Source organism: Cebus imitator, unplaced genomic scaffold, assembly GCF_001604975.1.
Source record: "Cebus imitator isolate Cc_AM_T3 unplaced genomic scaffold, Cebus_imitator-1.0 Scaffold5, whole genome shotgun sequence".
Taxonomy (NCBI): domain Eukaryota; kingdom Metazoa; phylum Chordata; class Mammalia; order Primates; family Cebidae; genus Cebus; species Cebus imitator.
The window spans coordinates 13,023,972-13,030,137 of record NW_016107320.1 but is presented as its reverse complement, the minus strand read 5'-3'; the positions used below and the strand labels follow the sequence as shown (position 1 = coordinate 13,030,137).

Genomic DNA, 6,166 nt, shown 5'->3' with positions numbered 1-6,166 from the left:
TTTTTTTGAGATGGAGCCTTACTCTGTTGCCCAGGCTGGAGTGCAGTGGCACAATCTCAGCTCATGGCAACCTCTGCCTCCCGGGTTCAAGTGACTCTCCTGCCTCAGCTTCCCTAGTAGCTGGGATTATAGGCATGCGCCATCATGCCCAGCTAATTTTTGTATTTTTAGTAGAGACAGAGTCTCACCATGTTGGCTAGGCTGCTCTCAAAGTCCTGACCTCAAGGGATCCGCCTGCCTGTGCCTCCCAATGTGCTGGGATTACAGGCGTGAGCCACCATGCTCAGCCCTCTTCCTCCAATTTCAGTCAGCAGTCTTTAAATCTCTCTCTGACTCTTGATCCTTCCCACCAAAAGGATGATAAGGGTCCTTGTGATTATGTTGGCCCCACCTGAATAGTACAGGCCGACATGCGGCATTGTGTTTGCTGCCATTCATATATTCATTTAGCAGCTTTCTTTCCTCACATACTAGGGGATAGGGTTACAGCAGTGAGCAAGATGTAGAAGTACCCAGTACCTTCATTAACATGGAAGTAATTTTGTTTTGTTTTGTTTTTCTTTCCATGACTGAAGCCACTACTATACTATGCTTTGGAAACTAAAAATAAATCTGAACTTCAGTTATCAGCACACATTTGGCAATTCTCTGATTACTGAAGTTGCTCAGAGACACCTAAATATCTCATGATATTCTAAAATAAATTGATTTTATGTTGAGCACAGGTTTTGTATTAGTCTATAAATGATACAAAAAAGGAAATCATTTTATTAGAGTTTCAGATTCTCATCATGAGTTATGTTCTACAGTGATGATGTTATGACAGTTTCTGTTATCCTATTCATCATGAATGTAGGTTTTATATACTGATACAAAAGACAAAGCTTCATGTCATAACATACCCACTGTTTAGGAAAATATGAATCATAATATGTTGTCAATCGTTTATATATGCTTGTAGAATTATTATTAGATTCATAGAAGAGCACATCATATTAAATGTGGTTATGTAAATGTTTAAAGTTTCTTGGAAAAAAATCATTGTCAGGTTGTGACTCTTTTGGATGATGTGTTACACTCTGTATTTTGAACACTTAATAAAATATCCTCTAATTTTAATTTTCTGCCAAAAAGATTACTTGCTAAAATTTAAAAAAAAAATTATATGCTAAACTTTTTAAAAAGTTTAAAAATAATTGGGGCAAAATTTTTTTGTGTTTTCCTCTGAGTGTCGATACATTTATGAGGCCTTAGGAAGTAAAAAGCAAATCTACACTCAATTCAAAATGCATGCTATTAAAAAACATCCTGTGATATTTCAGTAATACTAGTTACTTAATGGTATTAGCACATATTAAGCTATCTAAATGGTTAATCTGATCTTGTGCCCCCCCCCACCCCCTTACTGTGATACTTTCTTCTGTTAGGATTGATTTGTTTATTGATAATGTGTCAGGCACTATAGTCAGCTCTGGGGATTCAAGGATGAACTAGTTTCATGTCCTCAAACTTTCAGTCTGTCCATATTCTCTGGCATTTAAGTTGTTTTTATTTCCTGGAATTTTATAGTGTGCTTTCATTAAATACTTATAATTTGGTTTTGCAACATATCAAGAAAAGCCTTTCTAAAAATCTAGATCATTTAAAACCTGTGATATTAAGAAGCCAAAAAGGTTCTCAGTGGAAAGTCTTTTAGGTACTGGTTTATTGTAGGTCTTTTTTTTTTTTTTTTTTTTTTTTTTTTTTTTTTTTTTTTTTTTTTTTTTTTTCTTTTGAGACGGAGTTTCACTCTTGTTACCCAGGCTGGAGTGCAATGGCGCGATCTCGGCTCACCGCAACCTCCGCCTCCTGGGTTCAGGCAATTCTCCTGCCTCAGCCTCCTGAGTAGCTGGGATTACAGGCACGCGCCACCATGCCCAGCTGATTTTTTGTAGTTTTAGTAAAGACGGGGTTTCACCATGTTGACCAGGATGGTCTCGATCTCTTGACCTCGTGATCCACCCGCCTCGGCCTCCCAAAGTGCTGGGATTACAGGCTTGAGCCACCGCACCCGGCTATTGTAGGTCTTTGGAAAGGAGCTTGTCTCTCCTCCACTACAGGTTAGAACTTGTTTCTTAAGCCAGAAATGTCTGAGGTCCCCTGCCCCCTCTCTCCCTATCCCCACACCCCCAGCTTCTCAACTCTGGATATTTCCCTTTGTCATCCAGGGCACTTGTCCCTTTCTGTCATTAGGGATCAGAAAACAAGGTTTTGTTCTCTGACACCCAAGACTTGACATCATGCAGGTACTCAGTATGAAATCAATAAATGCATCTGACAAAAGGCAATTTCCAAGCCTCATCTCCAGCACTTTCCTTTCTGTCTCCGTCTCTTCCATATGGTGATGTAAGCTGTATGGCTGCAAGGACCTTGTCTGAATTTTCATCCATATAACTTCAGTGCTTAGCTCAGTGTCTGGTCAATAGGTGCCCAATAAATATTTGTTTCATTAGAGAAGCCTGTGTAGGTTGGGGTGGGGACAACTGGCTGTAACTTTTGGTCACCTTCCTATTGTAGCAGCAGCAGAGTGGGAAGGAAGGAGCTTTTGACCTGAACCTCGGCACAGCCTTGTCTCAACATACAGAGGGCAGTTAACAAACAGCAGCTGGTGTCCAGAATTTCTGTAATAAAGTATTTTACTATTATTTCTTACGCATATGTTTTGAGATCACATTCACTTATGCACACACCCTTTCTGTATGTCAGGATGGCCCTGTAGAATGTGTTTAGTGCTCTGACTATAGCAGGATGCCATGCCAGCAGAAGTGAATATGCAACCTGGCTTCAGAGGGTGTGTGGTATGTGGGATGTTCTGGAAAAGCTTCTTGGAATATTTTCACACTTCTGAATAGAATCTTTAAGGATGAGTGAGAGATGAGAGAGGAAAAGCTAGAAAGGTGGAGGGCAAGATGGGCAGGCCAAAGCATCAGGAGAGGTAGCCAGGCAGAGAAGCAGGAGCCACATTATGAAAGGTTTTTGGATTTTATGCTGAGGCATGAAGAGCCATGGGATGTTACTAAATTTAAATGGTTTGGAGTTTTGTTCTTAAGCACTGTCAATGTTGTAGAGGGTGGAATGGAGGTAGACAAGATTGGAAGCAAGAAGAATAGCTAATAAGATGTTGTTCAAATGCAGTAGAGAAATGGTAAGACACAGCCAATGAATATAGCAAGAATCGGGCAGATCTGGAAGAAAGTTGAAAGGTAGAGCTGAGCTTTAATTTATGCATTACAGCCATCTTTTTCACTATGTTGGCCAGGATGGTCTCAATCTCTTGACCTTGTGATCAGCCCGCCTTGGCCTCCTAAAGTGCTGGAACTACAGGCGTAAGCCATCATGCCAGGCCTGGTTTTTCTTAAAAGTTTTAAAGATGTACTGTGTATATGAGGTCTTTAATCCACCTGGAGTTGGTTTGGTATATTATGTGGTGAGGATCTAATTTTTTTTTTTCTCTGTGGATAAGCAGTTGTCCCAGGACCAGTCTTTGAATGTTTTATCGTTTCCTTACTACTCTGCAGTGCTGCTTCTGTCATATGTCACATTCCCATAGAATGGTTCTGTGTTTAGGATCTTATTCTGTTTCATTGTCCATCTTTTGCTAGTACCCTACCTTCTAATTACTGTAGCTTAATAATAATAAAGCTTTTCATTTTAAGCAGATTTAATATCTATAAAAATCAGTAATTTTTTAGGTATTAGAAACTTTATTATTGAGAAATATACATAAATACTTTGTTGATTTTCTTAAAGAGCATTTGTTTGTTGAGATATAATTTACATTGCATAAAATTCATACTTTTAAAGTATACAATTTAGTGATCTCTAGTATATTCCCAAGGTTGTGCAATCATCACCACTGTCTAATTCCAGAACATTTCATCATCCCAAAAAGAGACCCTGTATATCCATTAGCAGTCACCCTCTATTCCTTCCCTCCTCCCAAATTCTGGGAATCACCAATCATCTTTCTGTCTATGTGGATTTGCCTCTTCTGGACATTTCATGTAAACTGAATTATATGTGACTTTTAAATTCTTATTTAAATTGAGTAAATTTGATTGATTAACAGGGCATTATATAGGAATATTACTGTGTGTACAAGAAAATAGGACAAGGCCGGGCGCGGTGGCCCACGCCTGTAATCCAAGCACTTTGGAGGCCAGGGCGGGAAGATCACCTGAGGTCAGGAGTTCAAGACCAGCCTGACCAACATGGTGAGACCCTGTCTTAAAAAAAAAATAATAATACTAATAAAAGAAATAAAATAGGACAATTCAGGGGCATTAGTGTGCACCATTAGTCCCAGCTTCTCGAAGGAAGATCACTTGAGCCCAGGAGTTCAAGTCCGCAGGACACTATGATTCCATGTGTGAATAGCCACTGCACTTGAGCCGGGGCAACATAGTGAGACCCCAAAAAAGAAAGACAAAAATACCATATCTTAGTGAAGAGGAAGAAGAGAAAATCACAAATATTTATTTCTGTTTTGTTTTTATTGTTCAATTATCAAACATAATTTATTTCTGGCCAGGAGCAGTGCCTGTAAGCCCAGCACTTTGGGAGGCCAAGGCAGGTGGATCACTTGATGTCAGGAGTTCGATACCAGCCTGGCCAACATGGTGAAACTGCATTTCTACTAAAAATTGAAAAATTAGCTGGGCGTGGTGGCATGTGCCTGTAATCCCAGCTACTCAGGAGGCTGAGACAGAAGAATTGCTTAAACTTGGGAGGCGGAGGTTGCAGTGAGCTGAAATCACGCCGTTGCACTCCAGTCTGTGTGACAGAGTAAGACTCTGACTCAAAAAAAAAAAAAACTCCATTTATTAAAAAGAGTGATCTTTATGCTTTTGCTTAGTAATTTTATGACTAAATGTCATATAGCAAATCCTGTTCTAGAAGGGTAACTTCTGTTGATACATCTTCAGTTTATTATATATAGATAGAGCTAGACTACTTTGTTTTGGATACATGTTGTTAGTAATTATACAAAAATGACATGATTTGTTTCATGTCTTGGAGAAAAGTGAGTAAAATTACATGAAAATATAAAGGGAATATATTTTTCCCGAATTGTTTATTTTTAAAGTAAGCACATTTTCCAGTTTAACCCAGAAATTAGTCAGCAGCTTAGAGTTCTTTCTAAAAGGCTACAACGGAAAGTACCTTTAAGTCAAGATATACAGATAAGATTTGCTAATATAGAACATTGGTTTTACATACTAAAATGCTATAAGTCCATTGTGTCATTTGAAGAATTTTTGATGTTTTATTAGTATAACCGTTGAAAAGTAGTGCAGAAAAAAAAAAAAGTAGTACAGGAAAATGTTTTCTCCTAAATCATAGCCTTAAACTTTGAGAGTCAGCCTCAACCAGAATGGTAGTAAACTTCTTTAAATGATTCAGAGTTTGACCAGCAGTCTTTTCAAACCTCATAATTTTCACATCCTCAAGTTTTCATTAAAAAAGCCATAGGAGAACTAAAAATGTGTTAAGTGCCTGTAAAATTAACATATAATGGCCTTGGAGTCTGAGAAGTCCAAGTATGTGCATTACCATGGGAATTAAAGAAATTGGGCTGGCGCAGTGGCTCATGGCTGTAATCCCAGCCAGAGTAGGACGATTGCTTGAGTCCAGGAGTTCAAGACCAGCCTGGGCAACATAGCAAAACCCTGTCTTTACAAAAAAAATTTAAAAATTAGCCAAACATGGTGGTATATGCCTATAGTTCCAGCTACTTGGGAGGCTGATGTGGGGGAATCACCTGAGCTCAGGAAGTCGAGGCTTGCCATGAGCTGTGATTGCGCCACTGCACTCTAGCCTCAGTGACAGAGGCTGTCTAAAAAAAATAAAAAATTGTTTGAGAGGAAATACCCACAGTTTAGTCAGAAATAATTTGCATCTGTACTATCGTGGTTCAGACTTTTTGGATAACTATAATTGCCAACTGTATAACACTTGGATGCCATTAAAAACACTGTATTTTGTTTGTGGATAAAATAGTGAGCTCTATTTTATAGATGGTGTTTGTTCCCTAAAAGGCTAAAATAATCTAAAGACAAATGGAACAATCACTTGGATTTGTTTTTTCTTTTTCTTTTTTTTTCTTTTTTTTTTTTTTTTGAGACGG

General features: G+C 38.5%; 1 protein-coding gene across 14 annotated transcripts in view; it reads left to right on the top strand.

The window, feature by feature from the left end:
* Nucleotides 1-6,166, top strand: part of NSD3 (nuclear receptor binding SET domain protein 3) — a 115,307-nt gene that overhangs the window by 19,887 nt on the left and 89,254 nt on the right. The gene's annotated exons all lie outside the window — the stretch shown is intronic.